This window comes from Marmota monax, unplaced genomic scaffold, assembly GCF_021218885.2.
Source record: "Marmota monax isolate L192 unplaced genomic scaffold, Marmota_monax_Labrador192_F-V1.1 WCK01_AAM20220418_F8-fsc00013, whole genome shotgun sequence".
Taxonomy (NCBI): domain Eukaryota; kingdom Metazoa; phylum Chordata; class Mammalia; order Rodentia; family Sciuridae; genus Marmota; species Marmota monax.
The window spans coordinates 10255962-10281475 of NW_026692202.1; the positions used below are offsets into that span (position 1 = coordinate 10255962).

Below are 25514 nucleotides of genomic sequence, written 5' to 3' on the forward strand. Positions count from 1 at the left end.
GGCTTGGGAGGAGTGGTTTGGCAATGACTTTGGCTACGTGCTTGTGGAGGGAAATTTGAGCACCAGGATTCTCCCTCCCGGAGGCTCCAATCACCAAATACTGGAACCTCAGGTCTAGGAAAAAAATGGGAATAGACCATAGGAGCCTACTATTCACAGCACAAATGATTCCAAGAGAGAGTTGGACAAGGGAGAGGACTCACTGGTTCCCTCAAATATGCTACATGTTTTTAAGAACACCAGAAAACACTGTTCCCCAACACCATGAACACTGAGCTTGCACACTGGGGGCCTGCCCAGGGTGGCACAGGGGAGTGGGTTAGTGCATTATGAAATGAGGATGGAGGGCTGCCTGATTAAATTAGGAATCCCCCAAGTTCCCACAGCACATCAGATCCAGCTGATGTGTACTAGGCAGACATTTGTCACTCAGAAACAGAGATACAATTGGAGATAGGAGTTGTCCTGGGGCTGCAGGTGACTGAGGTGGCTCAAAAACCTCAGCTTCAAAGACAGTGAGTCAGATCCCCCCAGGCTTCTGCTGCTGTCCGCATATTCATCAGAGTCGGATCCCAGATAGTGTGCAGAAGGGCTCTGAGCCAGGCCACCCAAGGGCCCCCAGATGCTGCCAGGAGTGGCCCTTTGGCAAGAGGAGCAACAGGCTCGAGTGGGAGTCCCTTTTAGCCACAGGGATCCCAGGGTAGGCAGAGAAGGCAGAAGGTGAAAGAGGAAGGTCCCCAGGTGGTGATGGGGAGCTGGAGGGCAAGAAGGAACATGAGGACTGGGAAGGGCCTGCCAGGTGGTGGAGAGGTTTGGAGGCCAGAGAAGCTGATGCTCTGGAGCAGCACAGGGGGGTGACCAAGGGCTGCCAGGTCCTGGTTAGGGTTGTGAATAAAGTGGCACTGTGAGCTGTAGGGACAGCAGCCCCGGAGGTAGAATTTGTGGCAGATTCTGTCTTGTGCTTGGGGTGGTGATTGGCCTGGCACAGTTCACCCAGGCCATGGTCAAATTGGCAGTTAGCTCCATAGCGGCAGCACCCGCTCACTGAGAATGTCTGACACAACTCAGTCTTGATCGGGAGGAGGTGGTAGGGTTGGCAGTAGGTGAAGTGGATGAGGGCGATTGCTCAGGGACCTGGGTGGGGAACAAGGGGTTTTTAAGAACACCAGAAAACATTTTCTGGTGTTCTTAAAACTAGTGGGTGGGGGAATCCAGCCACAGCAGTGGCCCTCCATCAGGCTGGTAGAGCAGCCAGGCAGGCAGGAGGTGACACCAGACGGGCTGCAGTCATATGAATTCAGGCTCCAGAGTCCAGAGGACTCATTTTCTTCATGGTCGTATGCTCAGCGATAGATGGCAGTGGAGTGCTGAAGTCAGTCTCTGCATCTTAAAATTTGATCAACTAATATTAAAATATTAACTTCTTAGCATTTAGAGCAAATTACAATCAGATAACGTCCAAAATTCCTCCCCCACTCCAGTTATAAGAATGCCTATTAAGTAGAAAATGAGAGAAACTCCTAACCCCACATTCCAGAGGTGATATGGTTTTTATCCTTGTAGACCTCTTATCTCTCTTGACCTAGAAATCCTAGCCATTCAGCTCTGTTTAGTAATGTGGGCCCTAATCAGAAATGGCTTGGGACAAATACACACCTACTTCAACTTTAGTTGGCTCCAGTTTCTCCTCGAATTTGCTTGGGGGTCCTGGTCTTAGGGAGGAGCCCGCTCTCCTGGCCTTTAGAAGTCACTGGAGGGAAGGGGTGGTTGCCTTTGCTTGGGGCTTCGCTCTTAGAAGCGTCAGGATGAAAGCTTTGCTGCCACTTGTATTGAATATCTTGAATTTATTTTCATATTTTCGTCCATCTATTCTCCATTAGGAGAGGCAGAAGAGCTAGTCTTCCTGCCCTCTCAGGAGCTGCCCATTTTGTTTGTAGATGATGCCACTGTCATCCCACGTTAAACACTTCCCAACTGGGCTGTTGCCTTTTAGCAACAGACTTTTCTTTTAAAAACTGCCAAGGTGAAAGCAGCTTATCCCTTGGATGAAAGGGGACTTTGGAAAACAAAGAGGAAAGAGAAGCAGCTTTTTTCCCTTCATGGGAAAAAAAGGACTTCCCTGCTCTGTGTGCCTAAAAGGTACCTGTTCTATTTTGGTGTCAGTGTGCTTATTATGAAGGTGTAGGGGAGTTGTCCCCAGTGGAGGGACTGTTAGGATGGGAGTGAGTGACCAGGGGAAACACACTGGGTAACTCATGCTTAGCAATGTATCCTATCCTGGTTCAAACAGACATCGAAGGCAGCCTCAAAAAAGGGGAGGAGAGTCAGAAGAGGACAGCGTGTGGAGCCAGCAGTCCCAGGCCCTTCTCGACCCTGCCTCTTGGTGTGGTTTTATTGCATGGGAGCCCTGTGCCTTCCTTTTCTGTCCTTGCTGGCTGCCCTCCAATTTTAGTTGTTGCATTCACAGGAAGAAAGGAGAAATTCTAGTCCAGCAATGTTGGAGAGTCCAGATTGGCTGGTGGCACAAGCATGGGTAGGGGGTAAGTGGGGAGGAAGGACTCGGGGGACCAGACTGTTTGGAAGCCATCCTAGTGAATGTGAGGAGGTTTTTTTGAGCAGGGGACTAAAAGATGAAAGAGTATTTATGCAAATAAGATTTATCCAAGGAAGGCTCTGATGTAGCCTAGTCAGAGAAGAGGCTGTGGCAAAGCAACTGGATTGAATTTCAGTGACTCTGAGTGAGGCCTGAGGCATGAAATAGGGTAAGGTAGGGTGGAGAGAATGGGAGGAGGACAGAACAGCCACCGTGCACAGGGAAATACTGGGACTCCTTGGATGTGCTGAGCCCTAGGGGAGGGAGATGATGCTGGTGACGCTGCTGCCCACAGATGCTGCTGTGGGTTATGGGACATGTGGAAAAGGGGGAATGGGCTTGCGGGGAAAGAGGGATTTAGTTTTAGGCACACTGAATTTGAGGATTCAGTAGGAGATGTAGGACTGGAATTTATGATGGGGATAAAAGCAAAACTACCACTCTGAAAGGAGAGTTGAAGCAAATGGGATGGAAAGAGAATAACAATTATTAGCAACTTACATTTTCATAATGTTGAAATGTCTTTTAAGATAATGTCAAAGTTACTCCTGAGACATGTCTCTGGTACCCTCGTATATAAAATGAGGGGGTTGCAGGTTGATCTTTGATATCTTCAAGCTCAAACTTTCTTCCATCCTTCCCTGAAGTCGAATATTGCTGCTCTGGATTCGGATTTCAGTTCCTGCTTTGACATTTCTTGCAGCACTGGAAACAGTTTATTGGCCAAAATCAAGCAATTATAGCTACCATTTACATATTTCTTACTATGTACCAATCACAGTGTTCTTGGAAACTTACATATATTAACTTGCTCAATCCTCACAACAACCCTGTGAGACAGACACTACCATTGTAATCCCGACTACTATTATTGTCACTGTGGGTATTCATTTCTTTGACAGTGAATTATTGATGGTTAGTGATGGCTAATTTTGTGTTGAATAGACCATGAATAGACCATGGTGTGCCTAGATTAAAAATTGTTCTTGAGTATGACTGTGAGGCTGTTTCTGAGAAAGATTAGCACTACAGGAACTGGTGTACTGTAGAAGGAGTTTGAACTGGTCCAAGGCCTTTGAAGAACAATTCAGCAATATCTAGGTAAGCTGAAGACATGCACACCCAACACTATTCCTAGATATGTAGCCTAAAGGAATTTCTCCACATGTTTATGAAGAAATTGATTAAATCAGAAAAAACAGATGGCCCAAAGTAGATTGTGGTTGGAAATCATCCAATCCATAAGCATCTGAATACAACAAAAGGTAGAGGAAGGAGGAGTCTCCCCACTTTCTTTCTTCTGCCTTGTTACTTGAACTGGGACATTTAATGTCATCTTTTGCTGCCTTCAGACTGGGATTCATGTATCAGCTCCCCTGGTTCTCAAGCTTCTTTCTGGACTCAGACTGAATTCCACCACTGGCCCTCTTGGGTCTCCAGCTTTAATTTCTTTTGGTCAAGTTTCTCTGAAAAGCACTCGTGTATATAAAGATAAATCAAATATGAGGTAAGATATGAACAGAAAATTCAGATTAAATATTGTATGGTTTGGATATGAAGTGTCCCCTGAAAGTTCCTGTATTAATGCAGGAATGTTCAGAGGTAATATGATTAGATTATGAGAGCTGTAACCTAATCAGTGGATTGATCCATTTGATAGTTTACTAATTTGAATGGACCCAGTGGGTGGTAACTATAAGCAGGTGGGGTGACCCACTGGAAGTGGGCCGCCATGGATATGCCTTGATTATTATTTATTTTGTCCCTGGCTCCTCGCTTTCTCTCTCTGTTTCTGGCTGTCCTGAGTTGAGCAGCTTTTCTTTACCATGATTTTCTTTCATGATGTTTTGCCTTACCTTGGGCCTAGAGCAATGGAGTTAGCAGACGATGGACTGATACCTCTGAAACTGTGAGCCCCAAATGAACATCTCCTCATCTAAGTTGTTCTTGTCAGATGTTTTGGTCACAGCAGCAAAAGTACTTGCTGATAATAAGATTTGGAGTAGATAAAGGGGAATGAAGGAAAGGGAGGGGGGATGGGAAAAGAAAAGAGTGGTATGAATCTGACATTAATTTCTTATGTACATATATGAATATATATCTCACTATCATGTACATCTATAAGAAATTAATCAAAAAATATAGGTAAATGGCAGAAAGATCAATAGAGGGAAGGGAGAAGAGGGTAGGGGAAGGGAAAGGGAAGGAGAGGTAATGAGGACTGAATTAGAACAAGATATATTTCATGCTTTTATATTTATGTCAAAATGGATTCTACTGTCATGTATAAGTAAAAAGAACCAATTAAAAAAAAAAAAGATCTCCACTTAATGGAAACAAAACAAAACAAAACAAAATGCTTTGGACACCATAGTGGATACAGACTTTCCGTCCTGGAAATAGAGAGGGCTCTTGGCAGTGTCCTTTTAGGCTCTGTGCTCCTCTGCCTTGCTCTCCTACCCATATAGTACTGGCAGTTAACTTGTTTTTCCAAATCATAGCACCTCAGATCTGCCTTATCTCTAGCATTGAAAAAAGAAAACATGTCTTTCTTTGATTAAAAATATTTTCAGAAGACAGAATGTCTAAGACATGGTGGTCTACACACCACATGACCTGAATTCTAATTAGTAAGTGTAAGGTCCTGCTACAGTTTCATCCTACTGAGACAGCTCACACTGTCAAGAACTTTCTCTCCACCACCAGCATCTTAGATAAGTAGTATTAGCACTGAAGAGCTGAAGGAAGCAACAAGGTGTCTTTAAAGTGTCAGAGTGGGCATGGGAGCCATCTGAGGTAAAGAAGGACCTTGTTTTGTTCCATGGCATTATGCTGCTTGGGGGCAGGAAGTATGGGTTGGTTGTGTGTATGTACCTTATGTCTTAGCATCAACTGAGGGATTCCCTCTTAAAAGCAACGTTCCCATTCACTCAGCAGCTTTCCCCTATGAGTGGAGTCCTGGAAAACTGCATAGACAGATCCCCAGGGATGAAACACTCTGGGAGCTCCACCCCCAGACTTTTGTGGTTCTGTCCTGATTAAATGTTTGCTTTATTTTCTGTTATTGAGGATAGGTATTATTCTCCAGGCAGGAGTTCCTCACTGGATATAGGAATATCTGACTTCTGGTGTTGGATAATTTTCAAGGTTTAAAGACTGCAGCAGCTGGAGGTCCAAGGAGGACTGTACAATCCACTTCTCCCCACAGCACGATACATGTGGTAAACGCTCAATAAAGGTTTGTTACAGGAATGGATAGATTCTCAGGTTAAAGACAAATCAAATTGCAAAGAAATATCCAAAGTTTAAAGTTTGATACAACACACTGTGCAAAGGCAGCTAGTAAATGACTCAAAACAAACTACAGGTGCCTGAAATATGGGTAATAATTTCTGTAGGCTCAAGTGGTTTATGCAGTCCTCAGCATCCCTTGATGGAATTATAGCTTCATAATTCAAATAGCTCCTGTTTTTTTTGGCATACATACACCATGGTTCTGAATTCCAAATTTTGCCCATGGTTGCCACCATGTTTTTCTTCACCCCCATACCCTTACGTTGCCCAATACATTCTTTTGTTGGCAGGTTTGGTGTTAGGTGTCTTCACCTCTGATTACCAAAACACAGCACAATCAACTATTTCTTTGTGTTGGATGGAAATAATGAGACTATATACATTAAGCTGTTTATGGATTTCTTTTGAAATCTTTTATTCCTTTTAGCTATCAGTTTTTGCAACCTATAGGAAGCGGAGTAAATTAGTGATGGATTCTTTCCTTCATTAGTAGCACTAAAGAACTTAGACTGATCTCTGCATACAAAGATGGAGGGTAAAATTCCTGGTTGATAGGAGATAACTCACTTTCTTTTACTTTTTCTTTTGCCTTCCATGACTCTTTCCTGATATTAGAAATTTGAATTCATAGGGATATATTATTGTTTTTAGTTTTCTCCCTATGCTGTCTTATATATGTAATTAGTAGCATAAAAGCAGACATATCAAGTACAATTATTAAGTAAATCTATGGGGGCTGTTTTCCCCTCTGATGATAGATAACATTTCAGGGAAGCTTACTCTTAGAAAATGAAAAGCTGGAGGGATATCTTTTAGTTCCTCTAAATGTTGTGGTTCCACTATTATACGTCCAGTCAAGTGTAGTCATCAAAACTCTGAATTGCATTCGTATTGAACCTGGTTCCTGCTTTGCTTGGATCTCCATCAGAAGAAGAGAATGGTACTTTTCTTTCTTCTATCAACTATCTCCTACCCCTATCGCACCCCACATATGTATTAATTAACCAGTGTTTTTGACACTTTTAGAGTTGGAAGAGGAAGGAAGAGGAACTTGAATGGCATGTCTAAATTACCTATCACCAAAATGACTATAGATACTTACAGGTGACACTCTTGTGGGTACTTTAATGGGCCTTTGGGAGTCTCCCTAGTACTAGAGATTTGTCACCCAGTAGTGCTTGTAAATCATACAAATGCATCTCCTCTAGCTGATCTTTTATGACTCTACCACTCTTCCAAAGTTCTCTCTTTGGAAAATTCTCTTTAAGATGGTGCCATTATCTCTGTCTCTCTTTATGTTAAAATATAAGCTTAGCCAAAATTTTGATTGCTTCATTAAGCCTCACTTACTAAATTTGAGATGATTGGAACCCCCTGATCCCACCCCAGCCCTCACCCACCTCTGCTAGACCTGCTTAGGTGATCCATGCTCTCTCCAGGGAGACTGGGATTCACTGGTGCCTTATTGACTTAGGGCCTTAGTTGAAGGTGAGGTCACAGACCTAATTTTACATCCTATAAAATGTAGCATGTACCTGTGAAAGAAAGCCAAATAATTTTCTAAGTGGACTAATGGTTGTAAGATCACTGATTGTCTCACTTAAACGGGAGGACTCTGGTATCTTTTTTCAGGATCCATGTGAGAGGAACTAAGGGCTCTGCTCCAATCAGCTCCATCTTTTCTCTTCCTTCTCACAGGCTCCTGTTTCCTCCTTTATCATTGAAAAATAAGATAATGAAAATTAGTCTACTAACTGGTTAATGTGGTCATGCAATTTGTCTCAGAAGTGAGATTCTGAGGTATCCTGAAGATATTTCTTTAACATGTAGAGGTATTTCCAAATGTTCTTTTCTTTTAATAACCTGGAATGAAACTAACATCCACATATAAAAATCACAATCAATCATATAGTCAACCAATCAATAGATATTTATTGCTCACCTCATGTTATATTTTTTATTTGTTTTTGTTTTGTTGTGATACTGAGAATTGAACCCAAGGGTGCTTTTCCACTGAGTTACAGTCCTAACCTTAAAAACTTTTTTTTTTTTTTTTGAGACAGGAGCTCACTAAGTTGCCAATGCTGACCCTGACCTTGTGATCCTCTTGCCTCAGGCTTGCAACTCACTGGAATTATAGGCATTTGCCACTGTGTCTGGCTTTGTGTTCTATTCTGTGTTAGTGATTTGAAGGAACTAAATAAGATCATTTTCTGTTTGTCTGCTTTTGATAGTGCTGGAGACTAAGCTTAGGGCCTTGCATATGCTAGGCAAGTGCTCTACCACTGAGCCATGTCCCCAGCTCCCTAAGATAATTTTTTAAAAATATGTATATGTGAAAAGATATCTGGCAAATGGACAAGGAGACTGCCAAGAAGCCTAGCTTAGAAATTGACTAGTAGAGGCATGGAAGTACCTTATGACTCAGCTTGTACTACTCCTTGATATTTATCCTAAAGAATTAAAGTCAGGGGTTGAGGCTCTGGCTCAGTGGTAGAGTGCTTGTTTAGCATGTGTGAGGCACTGGGTTCGATTAACAGTACCACATATAAGTAAATGAATAAAATAAAGGTCTATACATATAAAAAATATTTTAAAAAAAGAATTAAGGTCAGCATACTATAGCAATCCATGCACCCCCATATTTATAATAGCACAATTCACAATAGCCAAACTATGGAACTAGCCTAGTTATCCATCAACAGATAAATGGATAAAGAAAATGTGGTACATATACATAATGAAGTTTTATTCAACTCTAAAGAAAAATGAAACTCTGTCATTTGTAGGAAAATGTATGGAACTTGGACAATATGTGAAGTGAAATAAGCCAGACCCAGAAGGTCAAGTGTAGTATTTTTTCTTCTCATATATGGAAGCTAGAAAGAAATAAGGAAAAGAAAGGTAGGGGGTGATTGCATGAAAAGGAAAGGGAGATTAGTAGAAAAGGATGGGGACCAGAGGGTGGAGGGAAGGAGGTGGAGAACTGGGGCTCAATATTAGCCAAATTATATTGCTATATTGTATACTTTCTTCAGGGGATTCAAGAAATATATGTGTCTAAGTTGGGACAGAAGGGATAGAAGGAATATAGACACATGGGTGATGTTTTTTTTTTTTTTTTAGATGGGTTCTCATTATGTTGCCCAGGCTGGCTCAACCTCTTGGGCTCAAGCCTTACTCTTTCCCCACCCGTCCATGTCAGTGGACTACAGTGTGTACCACCATGTAGCACTGCCTGAATGGTTTTGAAGACCAATTCAGAGCACTTTGTGATTGATTACTGACTTATTTAAATACTTCTTGGGTTTATTTTTATTTTTATGCTGTTCAAACTTTTAAGATAATGGGTTTCATATATATCCATACTCCTGTGCAAAGAATTCTTCCTTTTATTTGTCCTAAATTGCCCTTTATACTGATGATCCTATTTAAAGCATAAGGTCTATATGCCTTTTAAAGGTTAGGGCACTGTTTAGCCAGACGCCCAAATATTTATATACTAAGACCTACACGAGTGTTGTCTGATTAATACTTGTCTTCTTGGGAAAGCTGTGAATAATGTCAACATGAACTACATTATTCCTGCTAAAAATTCATCCATTTAGTTTAACTTGCATGTAACGACACCTGAAAGTCAGGAGCTGTTTGCCGAGCGCTGTTGCAGTACTGTTGTAGCTCATTCATAACGAATGGCAATGAAGTACCTTTAGCATACCAAATGGGAGCATCTGCATAAATGGGAAATTTAGGGGCTCCTGGAAACCTTTAATATGTGATGAATACAATGGGGAAATGCAATGAGTCTCAGAGAAATCCTTGTTTGGAAAAAGATGCCTTTAGTAATAAAATTGAATTGGAAGTTAAAACTATGGTATTAACCACATGCTTTACATTAATACCAGTTGAAATTTATCAAAATAGCTGAACAATAAAGAGGCTGGAGATGGCCCCTTGTGCCCTACCTCCTCTTTTCTGCTCTCTGTGATCTACCCTTCTTCCAACTTAGATGTCCTGTCCCCTTTCCATTCTAAGTCACAGAGTCTTGCAATGTGAGGGATCTTGGAGCCATTTCACTGGTCTCTTCATACAGGTGATGCTGAAAACCTTGAGAGAAAACAACTTACTTCCTCAAGTCACATGGACAGTAAGTGATAGGACCCCACAAAAAGAACTGCATGTTAGCATTCAGAGACTGGATGCCGTCTGCTCCATCCATCCACCCATCCAACCAACACAAAAGCACTTTTTAAACATCCTGAGATATTTGAAAATATTTCCAGGGAGAGTAGCCCACTTCTTGGTTAGATCTGGAAGAAAGTATTTTTTAGATTTAATTCTATCTTCCTGTGATTTTTCTCTCACAAAGCCTGCTGTGTCCACTAGAGTTCTAATGAATGACTTTCATGTGCTTGCTCTTTAAACATGTGATGAAGCAGTTAGGCACTCAAAGCCTTTCCTTCCCTAAGCCACCCTCCACCCCATCTGTTAATGGTTCTTTATGTCACATTCTTCTATCTCTGTCATCGTTGTAGAGCCTCGCTTGGATGATCTCTACTTGCTGTCATCCACAAGAGATTTGGGCATGAGGCTTGAGATAATATTTAATCCACACAGTCTGCAGAAGCACTATTATCTGTGATGGTCTGGAAATTTTATCAATTTATTATTTTCCTCATGTTGTGCTCATGTGGATTTGTAGCGAGGCAGGTTCAGCTGACTTTCTCAGGTTTCTTTCTGTAAACCACCAAGTAGCCAGATCCTTCTGGCTCCTCTTATCTGATTATGTAGATGATTACAACATGAATTTGAATCTTACAGATGTTCCTATATAATGTGATTATTTTTGGTTTTTATTTACCATTTTCTCCAGCAATTGAAGCTCTTTCAAGATTCCTGCATTTGATGGGTTCCTGTACTTCACCGTGCACTGACCGTTTCCTACAGGTGAACAGTCAATTTTGATCAGTGTTTTATTTTATTTTTGCTATAATTTTCAATACTGTTAAAATAATACCTGTTAGATAAAATGTCACATGACAGAATCAAGTGCTGCAAAGTGGAAAGGAGTATACCTCATCTAAGATCAGTTAAAGTCCATTTGATTATAAGGACTAGACAACAATTGAAAGAACTCCATTATATCTCACAAAGCTACAAAAGAATGGGACAACCAAACCTGAGAGTGGGCAATTCAGTGATAAGTGTTGTGATATTTTCTAGAGATAATGTGACTCCTAATCTTTGCTTTTCCTATTCTACCTCAAAATTCTTAATGAAATAATCGGATGCGACTTGGGTGGCATGGAGGTCTCTGGGGCTGCCTTGGTTACTGTCCTCCCCACTACTATTTGTCCCACTTTGCTCTGGGTCAAACGGGCAGAAAGGCAATGTTTTGCTATGCATATGCAGAGCCCCTAGCACCCAGCTCCTATGTCCTGGACTTCTCAGTGAAGGGTAAGCTTTGTAAGTGAGTCACCCCCAAGGATGCCTACATAAGGTACAGCATAATATACAGAGAGTGTGTTTATGGAATGTGTGAGAATGTAGCCTTATTAGTACATAAGAGAGCAAGGTCAGGGAAGTGAAGAGATTTTCTCAAATTGCTCTACAATGCTGAACAGTAACCAAGGGATCAGTAAGAAGTTTAGAGATACTACAAAACTTGGTCATACTGTAGGAGTGATTCTACCATAATTTAACTGATCTCCTTTGCTCATCGATTCATGAAATATATTTTAATTATTTATTTATTCTAATTTGTTACACATGATGGCAGAATGCAATTCATTTCATTCATGAAATATTTATTATGGGTTTGCCACATACCAGTCGTTATTCTAGGTGCCAGGGAATCCTTAGATATAGTTTTGCTCTGATGGAGCTTGTACTTTAGCGTGTGTATGGGCATAACAGACCTGGAAACAGACAAGATAGATAATTTCAGATAATGATAAAAGTTCCAAAGAACAGTCATGGGGTGGTATGAAGGGGGATGACTGGGACTAGAGCCTTTCTAGAAAATGACATTTGAGTGGAGTCCTTACCTAAACATCTCAGAAGACAGCCAAATCAATAGAGTTGGTGGACTAAAAGTATTTGATTTCTTTTTTCTTACTTTGATTCTTTCAGCATCTTTAAGAGCCTCCAATAATTCTAGTATTTGAAACTTAACTACAGATGCTGAAGTCTGAGAACCTAGCCTGAGTTAGATTGCTATCCAGCAGTGAATCTTGACTTGGCAATGAGTCTGGTGGGTCTGGGGGTTTGACTGAGGCAACAGCTCCTGAAGCTATCCAGCTTGGGTGAATTGGGGGGAGAATAAGCAGAGATTTAGGTTTAGTCTCTTGAGGTCTCCTTATGAACAGTGGGTATTTATGTCTTCTAGTTTCACCCTTCATCTCCCAATGGCCCCCTGCTTAGGCGAAGGCTCTAGAAGAACTCAGAGATCACCAGACCCAACCCCTCACTTGATAAATGAGAAAAATGAGATGTTTAATGTCTTGCTAGAGATCACACACCTAGTTTGGGAAGAGCCAGTATTTGATCTCAGGCTTCCTGTTTCCCAGGTCACTTTTTTTTTTCCTTTTAGAGTACTGACCCTGAAGATAGAGGATGCAAAAGTTTTTTTGGAGAGCTCTATTTCTAGGATGGAATTAAAGATCATCTTTATTTTAAAAATAATAGTTGTCCAAAATTTAAATTGACATTCATAAAATTAATATGATCAAATAAGAAAAGATTTTATAGTAAGATATATCATATATTGGTAAAATATTAAGAAAAATTAACAAGTTGTATTAGTCCATCTTGTGCTATAACACAGGACGTAATATTAGGTAAATTATAAATGAAGACGTTAACTTAGCTGTTTGGCTGGAGGGTTCAAATAACATGGTGCTGGCATCCAGGCTAGGACTTCCTGCCTGCACCACAACATGGCAGAGAAGCAAAAAGGGAATGGTCATGTGCAGAAGGGCCAAGCATGCAGGGGGGACTCACATTACAACAAGTCACTCTCAGGAGAACTAATTCACTCTCGTGAGACTCAACCCATTCCAGGAGACTATTATTAATTCATTCATGAGGATGGAGTGCTCTGACCTAATTGCCTTCCACTAAGACCCACTGCTTAAAGGATCCATTACCTCACTACTTAGTCTCACACTGGGAACCGAGCTTATAGCACATGAAATTTTGGGAGACAAATGATGGGCAAAGCATCACACAAGGAGTAAATAATAAAAAAGAAATATTTTAAAAAAGACTATAGATGATTCTCAACTTATCATGGTTCAACTTAGGATTTTTCAGATTTATGATAGTGCAAAAATGATGCGCACTGAATAGAAATCATATTTTGAAGTCTGATCTTTTCATGGGGTATCAGTGTGATACTCTCTCAAGATTCTGAGTTTGGCAGTGAGCCAGAGCTCCTATCCAGCCATGTGATCATGAGATTCTCTACAGTGTACTGGGTTGCCAAGCTATGGTGTTTTGTAGGTTAGGTGTATTTGTATATAGCATATTTTCAACTTAAAATATTTTCAAATTACGATGGGTTTATCAAGATGAAATTTCATTGCAAGTTGAAGAGTACATCATAGTTGTGTAGTGGGAGAAGGTGGATCATGGAAAGCTGTAGAGAGGAAGGAGGTGATGTTTAACCTGGGTCTTAAAGGATCGGTAAGTAGATTACAGGTAGTGCAAGTGGAACATAGAGGGAGACATCCCAGGGAAGTCAGTAGGAGTCGTGGGATTGGGGCCATGTAGTGGGGATATTTGGAGTATAAAGGCAGATGAGATCAGGCTGTAATGGATTTTGTTTGCCTTGCCAAAGATTTCAACAATGTTCTATATTCAAGAGCACTTTCTTCAATCTTGGAATTATTCAATATTTGCACTGTCCAATATGGTAGTCACGTGTCTCTACTGAGCACTTAAAAAGTGGCTAGTGCAGTAAAGGAACTTTAATTTTGAATGCTTTAAAACATCAATTTAAAAAGACAAACATGGCAGGTGACTACCATATTGAACAGTGCATCTGTGAAATATGGCAATCAAATGAGTTTCCAGGTGTGGATACAATCAGGTGTGAGTTTAATGAATCCTCCATTTAAAGAATCATCAAGATGAAGTGATATCTATGCAATGTGAAGACAGTCAATCAAGTAAGGCAAAAATAAATTTATTGATGAATTTCTACACTTACCAGACGTGCAGTGAAAAGAATGATTTTGGGATGAAGGATGCTCATAAAGCAGGTTTTTGTGTTGCAGATGCTCATGGGATCAGAATGAGTGCTATTTTAAAACCACTATTTCTGTAAAAGTATTAGTAGCCTTTGTGCTGTAATATATCAATAAAAAGATAATAGTAAATAAAGTACTGTTTCATTAAGGTCTTTCTCTGCTGTTGCATTTTTTTTGTAAGATCTGAAATTTCATGTATATATTAAGAATGTAATAATTTGAAAAAAAAATCTGTTTGGGTTTATTTATCTGTCACTAGTTAAGTTGCAAATTGTGTGGTGGCTAACAGGGAAATCTTAAGTCTTTCATTAGCATAGGGTGATATCTAGAGGGACCGCAACTTCTATGCACACTTTGGATACATTCCAAGTCAGGGAGAATAGCTTTCAGCATTTCTGAAAACAATTCTCTTAGTTCCTGATGGGCTAAAAGTCTTGTTTGGGCACAGGACTTGGGCTACAGTGGAGTGCAGAGGGTAAAGCCTCTTCTCCAAGCTTGTGTGTGCCTCTCTGCTTCTCCTTGGAGTCTGGTTGATTTCACAGTTCCAGGATTTCATAATGGGTCTAAGTCCCTGACCACCACTACCCTAAAGAAGATGTAAACCTAAGGATTGCTCCTGAATTATTGCATCTTACTAGTTATCTCTCGCCTTACACCACCTTTGGTTGGCCTAGGGTTTGCCAGGAGCCCAAATCCAAATTTGTACCATAGGAAAACTATAAACACTAAGACAAGTCAGTTTGTGTTGCTTCTTCTCCTTCCCACTTTCCTATAACGCTAAGGACATAATTGAGACTTCTTTGAGTACCCCAAGTTCAGACCAGAACTAGACCAATTCCAGGCACACATGGGATAAGAGATAACAGAAGGAAAGGCTATTTTTCCAGGTCCTTTGCAGGGGTGAGCAGCACTTTTGGACACCATTTATATCTCGCCTATTTAGTCTCTAGTCTTGAAAAGCAGCAGAAGGAAGACCAAGTTGCCCACAAGAGGGCAGCAAATGATTTCCAATCTAGTTTTGTTTCCTTTTTTTAAAGTCGTTTGCTTTTCTTCTGCAGAGCTTCTATTTAGTCAAGAAATAAAAATTTGAGGCTGACGGGAGAAATGGGACCTAGGTTTCACTTCCCTGAATACCCTCAATAGCATAGCTTACTGCTGGAGCGTGGCAACTCCTGGCTGCTGGTCTCCTGGCCCAGGCACGCAGGATGGAGAGGTCTGGCGGGGTATGTGTGTGTGGGGGGGTGCCTTATCTCTCTGCTCAGCTTTTGAGGTCAGGGTTTATTCCCAAGGAAAGGAACGTCATATCCATGCATGTAGCAGAACACATATATTTTCTTGTTTCAACACCACTTGTTCATAAAGATTCTTTAAGCTATGCCTCTAACCAACATACTGGATGCACGTCAGTTGTCAGTTTACCTCTCCAGGATGCTGAACATGGTGGGGATGTCTTGGGGTTGAAGGTCTTTTCCTCAGTGATTATTGAGTTGAATGCTGCCCTGCTAGTGTGTGGTGTGTCATTATTCCTGTTCCCACCATGTGGGGCATATCAGGTCTAGGCTGAGAGAATGAGAGAGGTGGTGTCCTATCACTGGCGTCCTTTCCTTAAAAAACCTTCTGCATGCTTTCTGTCTCATGAGAGGGTCTTTCTATAGTCTTCAAATTCAAATCAGTGAATGTTTGTTAAGCACTTCCACTGACAAATCACTGGGTAGATGCCCAAAAGGCCAAAACAATGCACCATTAAACACTTACTTATTTATGTTTATGTTCAGCTTGTTTGGTGTCATTTCATTGTCTCCCAAACATATACAGTAGGTATTATTCCTATTTTTATTTATTTTCTTGTGGTACTGGGAATTGAACCCAGGGCCTCCAGCGTGGTAAACAGACCCTCTTCCCCTGAGCTATATCCCCTGCTCCAGTAAGTATGATTTCTAAAGCACAAAGAAATAGAGACTACGAGCTTCACAAGGACGAACAGGGACTTGCGCCTAGGCCTGACTGACTCCAGGCTCCTAACTGCACTGGTGTATTTGTTTGCTTTCAGAAAAGCCTTGACTCTCAATGATCTTATGATTTAATTCGGTGGCTTTGTGACTTGTGTACATGTCAGAATCATCTAAGGAGCTTTTAAAAATCCCAATTACAGAGCCATATCCAGGCCAGTCAAACGAGAGAATTTGTGAGTGAGTGTGTGCGTGTGCGCACATGTGTGTGTGCGTGTGTGTGTGTGTGTGTGTGTATGATGGAGGGGGGAGATGAGGGAGGTGGTATTCTAGATCCCAGGCACTGGCATTGTGAAAAAAAAAAAAACACAGTTGATTCCTCTGTAACCAGCACTGAGAAGCTCTGCTTTTGTGGATGGGAAGGGATAGGTGATATGAATTCCAGACAGTTAAATAATGACAGAAGTATTTTGGTTGGGACTGCTTGTCGCTGATGCTCGGCCCTCTCCTGCAGGCAGTTGATGATTCCTATTATGGAAAGCACCTGTATGCAATAGTGCTACCATTTGTAACAGTTAAAATAGCTAATTCTTTGAGTGCTTGCCCTTGTGAGGCACAGTTCTAAGTTTACTCACCTGTTTCAATTCTTTTAATCTTTGTAGCAACCTAGCACAGTAGCTTGTCATCAGATCTAAGATGCCCTGGGTTCTAGGATGCACCATTTTACATACACCGAGAGAGAGAAAAAACACTACCAACTAATTGTAAGTCATCATAAATTATGACTTTTTTCATAGTTGTTAAAATGTAAAGAAACATGCATTTTTTATTAAATTATTTATTTATTCTAATTTATTATACATGATGGCAGAACACAATTCATTTCATATTATACATATAGAGCACAATTTTTCAAGTCACTGGTTGTACACAAAGTATTTTCACACCATTCATGTCTTCTAACTCATTTCACCATCATTCCTACCCCCTTGCCCTCTCCCTTCCTTCCCTCCGTTTTGCCCTATCTAAAGTTCCTCCATTCCTCCCAGCTCCCCACCCCCATCGCCATTATGAGTCAGCCTCCTCATAGCAAAGAAAACATTCGGCATTTGGTATTTTGGGATTGGCTTACTTCACTTAGTATTATATTCTCCAATTCCATCTATTTACCTGCAAGTGCTATGATTTATTCTCTTTTAATGCTGAGTAATGTTCCATTGTGTATATATACCACATTTTCTTTATCCATTCATCCACTGAAGGGCATCTGGGTTGGTTCCACAATTTAGCTATTGTGAATTGTGCTGATATAAACATTGATATGGCTGTGTAGTATGCTGTTTTTAAGTTCTTTGGGTAAAAACTGAGGAGTGGGATAGCTGGGTCAAATGGTGGTTCCATTCCAAGTTTTCCAAGGAATCTCTATAATGCTTTGATGGCTGCATCAATTTGCAGTCCCACCAGCAATGTATGAGTGAAGAAACATGCATCTTAAAGTTAATGAAATATAGAGCTGTTTTTTCCCCTTATAGATCAGGAAACAGGTGCACAAAGCTTACATCATGTGTCCAGGATCACTCAACTAGGAAGCTTTATACCATGTCATCAATATTCTCCCTAAACATAATTTTTAACAGCAACATTAAATTTCATATAAATATACCCTAATTACTTTAATTGCTCCCCTAATTTTGGCTGATTATATCTTGACATAAGTTTTTATTTGTGTCTTTTCCCGGGGCATTGCCAACTGTGGATTAGGTACTGTTTTGCAGTCAGTAATTCAGATAAATCATCCCATGGTTAATCAGGTCTTGAGTGCATTATTATTCCTTCATCCCTGGGAAGGGAGTGAATGAGTATGACCTGAAGAGTGAGCCTACTTGTTCAGGAGGAAGGTGCTGGGGCTTTTTCATTCTTGAAGATCTAGCTCTCCTTGCTACAATTGTCTGTGGAGTTTCCTCTCAAGAATGTCCACAAGAAGCCGAACCAGTTTCTTGTAGGGTCTTTATTTCTCTTCAGCAGTGTGACACAGTTGGAGTTCAGCCTTGATGAAAATGTCATGTGAGTTTATGGAGGAAGGTGGCAATTATCGCAGCTGGCTGAGAATTTGCTGATCACAATTGAAAGCATTCACGTCTCATTGTGAAGGAAGCATAGCTGGACCTGGCTCACCTGTCCTTTATTGATCACCCTCTTTTGGTTAAGTGTTACTGTGTTTATTCTACAGTACTGGAATTGTAGCTGATCTATCAATTGACACTGCAGGCTGGTTATCCAGTAGTATTGTTTATTTTCTTTCACATGAGATAGATTTTGATAGGATTAGCTTTTGGAGATTCCAAGACCATGTTTGATTTTTCAGAAGTATATTGTTTCAGTTATCTATGTCTATGGAGTGAACTTCTCTCAAAATCCCATTTTTTAAAGGCCTTTAAGAGGTGGGACCTAGTAGGAAGTTGTGTTCTTTTTTAAATTAGTGCATTATAATTGTATATAATATTGGGATTCATTATTACTTATTTGTACATGTACACCATATAACTATATCATTGGGTCAATTTCATTCCCTAATATCTTTCCTCCCATTGGTCCCTGTCCTGGTCTCTTTCCTCTATTGTACTGGTCTCCCTTCTCTTTTCCTGAGAATCCTCCCCACCCTAGTGGGAAGACTTTAGATCACCAGGGGCATGACTTTTAAGGGGATTATGGGACCCTGGCCCCTTCCTCCTCCCCCTCCCCCTCCTCCTCTTCCTCCTCCTCCTCCTCCTCCTCCTCCTCCTCTTCTTCTTCTTCTCCTCCTCCTCCTCTTCTTCTTCTTCTTCTTCTTCTTCTTCTTCTTCTTCTTCTTCTCTCTCTCCCCCTCCCCCTCCTCCTTCCCTTCCCTCCCTTCCCTTCCCTCCTCCCTCCCTCCCTCCCTCCCTTCCTTCCTTCCTTGTTTTTAGTACCATGGGTTGAACCCAGGGTGCTCAACCTCTGAGACACATTTCCAGCCCTTTTTCTTTTTGAGAGAAGGTCTTGCTAAGTTACTTAGGGCCTTGCTCAGTTGCTGAGGTTGATTTTGAACTTGTGACCTTCTTACCTCAGCTTCTGGAAGCACTGGTATTACAGGTGTGTGCCACCACACCTGCCTGGCCCTATGTTTGTTTCTTTTGTTTCCTGCCAATGAGGTTAAATGGTTTTGCTTCAATGTGTGCTCCTGCCATGGTGTGCTGCTTTATCAGAGGCCCAAAGCAACAGAATACATGAAAGTGAGTCAAAATAAACCTTTCTCTTTATATGTCAAGTATCTCAGGTATTTTATTATAGTGACAGAAAGCTAAACAACACAGGGAGCCACAGTGCCAGCTAAAATTTAAAGTCAGGAATAATAAACTACAGTTTTATGGGGAGAATAACATCTTATGGCCATCTTCAGTAGACAGCATATATTTATACTTTGGGTAGTCATATTGGTGAAATAGGCTAAGAAATAGATCTGACCCCAAGGATTTTAGGGAACCCATGTACTTTCCTACTGTTGATTTGGTAAAATGCTGGCTGGGTCTTCTATGCATGAGCAAGAGTTTTACCAGGAGGAAACTGGGAAGTATACAAGACCAAAGACGGTGCTTGGTGTTCTTTTCTGCTTTGGGCATTGACTATATAATCCAAGAATAGAAAGGAGAGTGAAGCATTTTTCCTAACTAAAAAGGACATTTTTCTCACAGTAGCTACAATGTGTTTGTTGTCATGTGTTGCTCCACTTTGGCAGGTGAAGCTATTGTGTCAAGTGTGGTGCCCTTGGAGAGTGCACGGCAGAACTCACTGTTGGAATAAATGACAAAAGAGTGGCTGACTCTCACCTTCTTGACTGCACCTCTGGAGGTCAAGTCCTGTGTCTTGGCTCCTTTGAAACAGGAGTGCCTGGCACAGGGTGGACAAGTGATTAACGCAGTTTGAACTGAACTACAAATGCAATGAAAGAGAATGGATAAACCTGGGTAAGTCCAGAGAATAAAAAGCACAAGAGAAAGTTAGCTTCAAAGGGGAAAAACTTGTGATTGAAACCATAACAAGCTCACTAGGAAAACCTTTAGGGGTATAAATTAAAGAAGAGGGGGAGCTCAGGGGACTAGGTGGAAAGGGCTTGGGAATAGGGACCTGTACCATGGCACTGGACTCTCAAACATTTATGTGCAAGGAAGTCACCTGGGATCCTGATAAAATGCAGATTTTTATTTAGTAGTTTGGGGTGGGGTCTGAGAGTCTGTATTTCTAATGAGCTCTTAGGTATTGCAGATGCTTCCTGACTGAAAAGAATCTAGCAGAAAGGGCAAGGATGAGGTAAGTTTTTGGGGTGGAGAAAAGTCTGAGAAGCTTGGATGTGGTGCCCAAGAACACTACGAATGGGGTCACTTTTCTGTGGATAGCTCCCACCCGAGGAAGGTGTCTCTAGCAAGACTGTGAAAAATCATGAGGCTGTTCCCTCCAGAAGACAGTCATGTGAGAGGGAAGTGAAGGGTTCCAGATTCTTGTCTATTTATTTTGTACAATGTTAGCAAGTTAAATTGAGACATTTCCTTAAATCATCCCCATTCAACCCTCTCCCCATTGTCCTTTGGGATTCCATTTCACTAGTCTCAGACATTCATTTCTGAGAGAAGTAGGGAACTTGCTAATTTTTGAAACTACTTTGAGATTATAGATGGATGTTACAATTGTCCAAAATTTATTTGAAGATCAAAATGATGTCTGAAGTCCTCAAATGGTCAACCAAGATGAGAAACACTTGAAAAATTTATCTAAGGACTTATTTCCCATTTAAAAACTGTTACTTACTCTCATTTTTCTGAAATGCTGTGGCTTTCATTTTCCCAGTTCAATATGATAATCATTATAACCAGTGTGTGGTTACTCTCACTTCCAAGAATATGCTTCTAGGCTTCTTAATAAAACAGTTCGTCCTAGAGGCACATGATACTGATTCAGAAATGGGGACAAGAAATCACTGGTCTCTACTATACTAAATGGAATTCTGTGTCTCTATTCCATTGGAGATGGATGGGCCCCATGGCCACCATTACTTCCACGGTGGTGGGGAGTGGGTATAGGTGTAATGGGAGGTTAACACTTCTGCAGATTTAGGACCCCCAACCAGCCCCAGTCACTTTTTCAGATAATATCTCCTTTTATCACATGCCTTCCATCATAATCAGGGAGATAGCAGTCGGGGTCCAAATAAAGGATACAACTCAGGCTGAATTTGTGATTTTTTGTTTCAGAGTAGTTATTTCAGGTATACACTTCTAAGCTCTATGAAATGTTTTATCATGTCTTTTTTTGTATAGGAACTCTTGATTTGTAACACTCATTTTCCAGATAATTGTTTTCCTTGGTCTTATATTGCTGCAAACCACTCCCTGGAAAGCTAATACTGTATCTTCTTCCTTTAAAGTGGTCTAGCTTAGATAAGGAAACATGATTTCAGATCTTATCCAAAGCCTATGCAAACCACTTCGGTTTAGAAAATTGGTCTGTAAATCTTACAGGGTCCGGGATTTTCTTGGGCACTTACATGGTTTCAGGTGAGTCAAGAAATATTGAGATGATCTGGCCTTTAGAATTACAACATTGTTCTCTGAAGCCAGCCTATAATTGCAAATACTAGGAAGTCTTATGAAATGGAAAGGAGGGGTACCTGGATATTTTGAACTCTAAAATGAACTTCTGTCTCATTTCCATTTGTGTTTAAAGGTTAATCCTTAGGCTGGGGATGTAACTCAGTGGTAGAGCCCTTGCCCAGCATGAGTAAGGCCCTGGGTTCAATCTTTAGCACTGCGGGGAAAAAAAAAAGTCAATCCTCACTAGGACAAAGCTTAGTTTGTCCTCTGGGACTCAGCCAACTGTAATAAGAGTTTTCCTGTTCACCGGGGGCCATAAGTGAAGCAGCCTGATTGTGGTTTTGCTGTATCTACCCTATGAGGTGAAGTTGGGCTGTGTGTGGTATTTGTAGCCAGTTGTAGAGAAAGCAACAATCACAGACAGGTTGCTGATGTGCATGACTTGTCCAGGGAGAGAATAATGAAAATTGCTACCATTTATTGAATGCCTACTGCATGCTGGACTCTCTGTATCATTTAATCCCCTTAGCAGTCCTAGAAGCTAGGCCTTCTCATTTCTCATTTCCTAGTGGAGGAAACCAAGGCTCAAAGAACAGAGGGTTTTAACTTTCTGCCAGTGTGACAGTGGGAAGATTTGTCAATATTGCTCTTTTTTTAAAGTGGAAAAACAATTGACTAGATAGGCCTCTACCCCCAACCTCATTGATATCTTTTGCTTTTTTTGTCCTGTGTTCCAATCTTTTCTTTCTCCTTTGGAGATCCAGAAAGGGTGAGAAGGGGTGAAAGGAGGAGGAGCAGAAAAAGAAGAGGATATTAAGGGTTCAGGCTAAGAAAAGGACTGTACGGATTCAAGAGGTGGAAGCAAATGGTGCAAGGGTGCTCCATCTTGATACTACAGGCCTGACACACGAGCATTTTTTGAGGAGGAGACATGAGTGGCCTGGCCACATTCTTCTTTGGCTGATGGAGTAGAACAAGGGCCAGGATCGGGGAGAGGCTCCCTAGGCAAGCTCCTTGGCATCATTACTATGATCAGGGTGCTATGGTGTGGACGAAGCAGGGATCTTCCTTCAATCTTGGGGCAATATCCTATCTCTAAAGACAGGTCCAGGTCTTCCGTCTTAACATTCAGAGTTCGGATAGTTTTCTTTTCTTTTCTTTCTTCTTTTTTTTTTAGTACCAGGAACCGGACTTTGGGGGAAGCACTTCTTTTAGTCCAACACTCTGCCTCAGGGGGAAGATGCTGCTGCAAGGAGCTTCACAAAGCTGTGGGAAGAGGCACTGCAGACCCTGGTTCTGGAAACCTAAGCCTTCCTTCTGGAATCTTCCACAATGACTCTGGTTTGCAAGGCAGCTTGTCTCTCTTCTTTGAAACTGAGTTTATTTGCTAAGCAAAAGCAGCACCATCACATCTTGCTTATGCTCGGAGCAAACATCAGTAGCAAATGATCCTCTTAAGCAAGTGCAAGTGGCTGGAGGCAATGCTGGGGGCTAAAAATACAGAATGGACTAAAACCAAAACAACTGCTCAACCTCAGTGCCACAGAGCTTCTGAGGGCGCCTTCAGAATACTGATGTCGGGGAGGCTTCTTGGAGCAGCCAGACGATGCAGGGGGAGAGGGGCTTCTTTCTATGTGGGCACACTGCTCACATTCTGGAGCACTGAGTCATGACTTTAGCTCTCTTCTTTGTCTGTCTAGCTGGGAGCAGCTCAGCCACTAAGGCTGACCTGGATGATGGTATTAAAAATGTGGACCTGAGTTGGAAAGGGAAGTGCCCTCTGCCTACTCTGGCTCTTTGATTCTAGTAAGTAATATTCCTATGAGCCCAAAGGTCATATTCCATCCTTCCAATGGATGGCAGAAGTCTTGGATACTAGGGTAAAATGACTGATCTTGATTTTGGAAAATGAAATTCTTGGATGTGTTTTACGCTGTCCTTGCTTGGTCTTAGCGTTCCTGTCAGCAGTACATTCTAAATCACAGGAATGCTCTTTCCAGGGCAAAGCCTGGGGCAGCTCTCTTTGCATGGAGAGGAAGTCGGGAAAGTTGATGGCTAGTGGCACTTGTGTCACTAGGTTACTAGCACGCCCGGCTATGAGTGTAATTGGAGCTTGTAGAAGAGGGACCTCAGGAGGATTCAAGCTTCTCTACCATAAGGCTTTTTGGATAGTGAATGTATTTTTAGATGACCATTGGAATGGCCATTAAGATTTGGTGTTTGCTTTGTTTGAACTCTGTTTCAGTTCTCTTTTTACTGGAGTTATTGGGGTCCTGTTTGCTTCCAAGTTGTTGGGTTCCCAGTTTCTGTTGTCTTCTCTTGCCCCAGGCTGGGTCTTCCTGAATAAACCAGTAGTCTCAGTACTGCCCTGGGCTCGGGGCTGCTTCCCTACTTGCAGGTTTCACTATTGGTTGGTTTTTGGTGCTAGTCCATCCCTGACCTCATGCTCTAGTTCTGATAACTGAGGTTGTATACTACTTCTGAGGTACTCCACTTTCTGCTTTAGGTCTGAGAAGTGAGATTTTATCTGGAACTAAAGATCCATTTGTTGTTGTTATTCTCTCTTTAGTTTTTGTGTTATTTGCCTGTGTATAAACTATGGTTTCAACCATCTTCCATTATTTTGATTCTGCTGAGGTAGGGGTTTTACTCTTAAAGGTTTCTTCTCTTCTCTCTGAATACCTTCTACCTGCTGATGGAGATCTCTGATGCTGCTTGCCTGTCCAGGATGCTGAGTTTCTCCTGTGTCTTTCCCTGATTTGTTTTCTTGATAGGTAACATTATATCTCTTTTTGGATTTGGACTCAAATATCCATCCCCCAATCCATTCAGGAGTTACTGAGCATCCACTCTGTGCCAGGCATCCTCTTCTATGACTGTGTTCTTCCAAAGACTATGTTGCACTTACAGGCACTTACAAATAGGTCTACCCTTCAGCTCCATTGAGTGGATCCAGGCATGGGACCTTCTTTCCCACCGTCAGGCCCTTCCTGTTGCTCTGTCTACTACTTTGCTGAGACTTCGTGTTTGCCTACATATGAAAGAGACCTCAGTTCAGCTTTCATTCTTTCTCTTATGACTCTGATCACCATCACGAAATACTTAGTATTTTAAATTCAATTATCATTACTAGCTCCATAGTATTCCTTTAAATTTATGTATGAAAACTTAGAATCTGGTCAATAAAACATGATTGCATTGTTTCAGATTTGTTCAAATTCCTTCTAAGTTGAACAAATAGTTTGTATTAATCCCATTCCTACATTTGTCTTGATAAATTTTATTATTAGTTTTAGAGAATTATAGTTATACACAGTAGTTGGGTTCATTTTGACAAAATCATACATGCATGGAATTTGATTTCAATCCCCCCTCCTCCTGCTTCACTTTCTCCTCTGTCTCCCTCACCCATTCTCCCTTTTCCAATCAACTGTCTAAAATTTTTAATGTGTCGGAGAAATTTTGTATTATTTTGCTAAAATATTTCATAATTTCAAGACCCCCAAAATTAAAAATATAAAGTGAAGAAAAATAAATGTCTTGTTGAACTCAGACTACCTCAGAAAATTATAGAACTAGAAAAGAACCAACATAAGGGCTCTTTCTTCAGACTATTTAATGGGTAATTACTGTTGCATTTGCAAATAAATTATTTAAATCTGTTTCTGTTGAAGTGGTGGGTTTGTTCTGCAAAACAGTAGCATTATGGAAAAGTCAAAAAATTAAGAAGACAACAAAATGTTTTTGATTTAAAGAAGTACAAAAGATATTTAATAATTTGGAAATATGATAAAGGAATTTTTTTACTTAATAATGACAAGTA

General features: G+C 41.0%; 1 pseudogene; it reads right to left on the reverse strand.

Annotated features, from left to right (window-relative positions):
• Positions 1 to 425: 425 nt before the first annotated feature.
• The window catches only part of LOC124083220 (mRNA decay activator protein ZFP36-like), a 173395-nt pseudogene continuing 148306 nt past the window's right edge, over positions 426 to 25514 (reverse strand).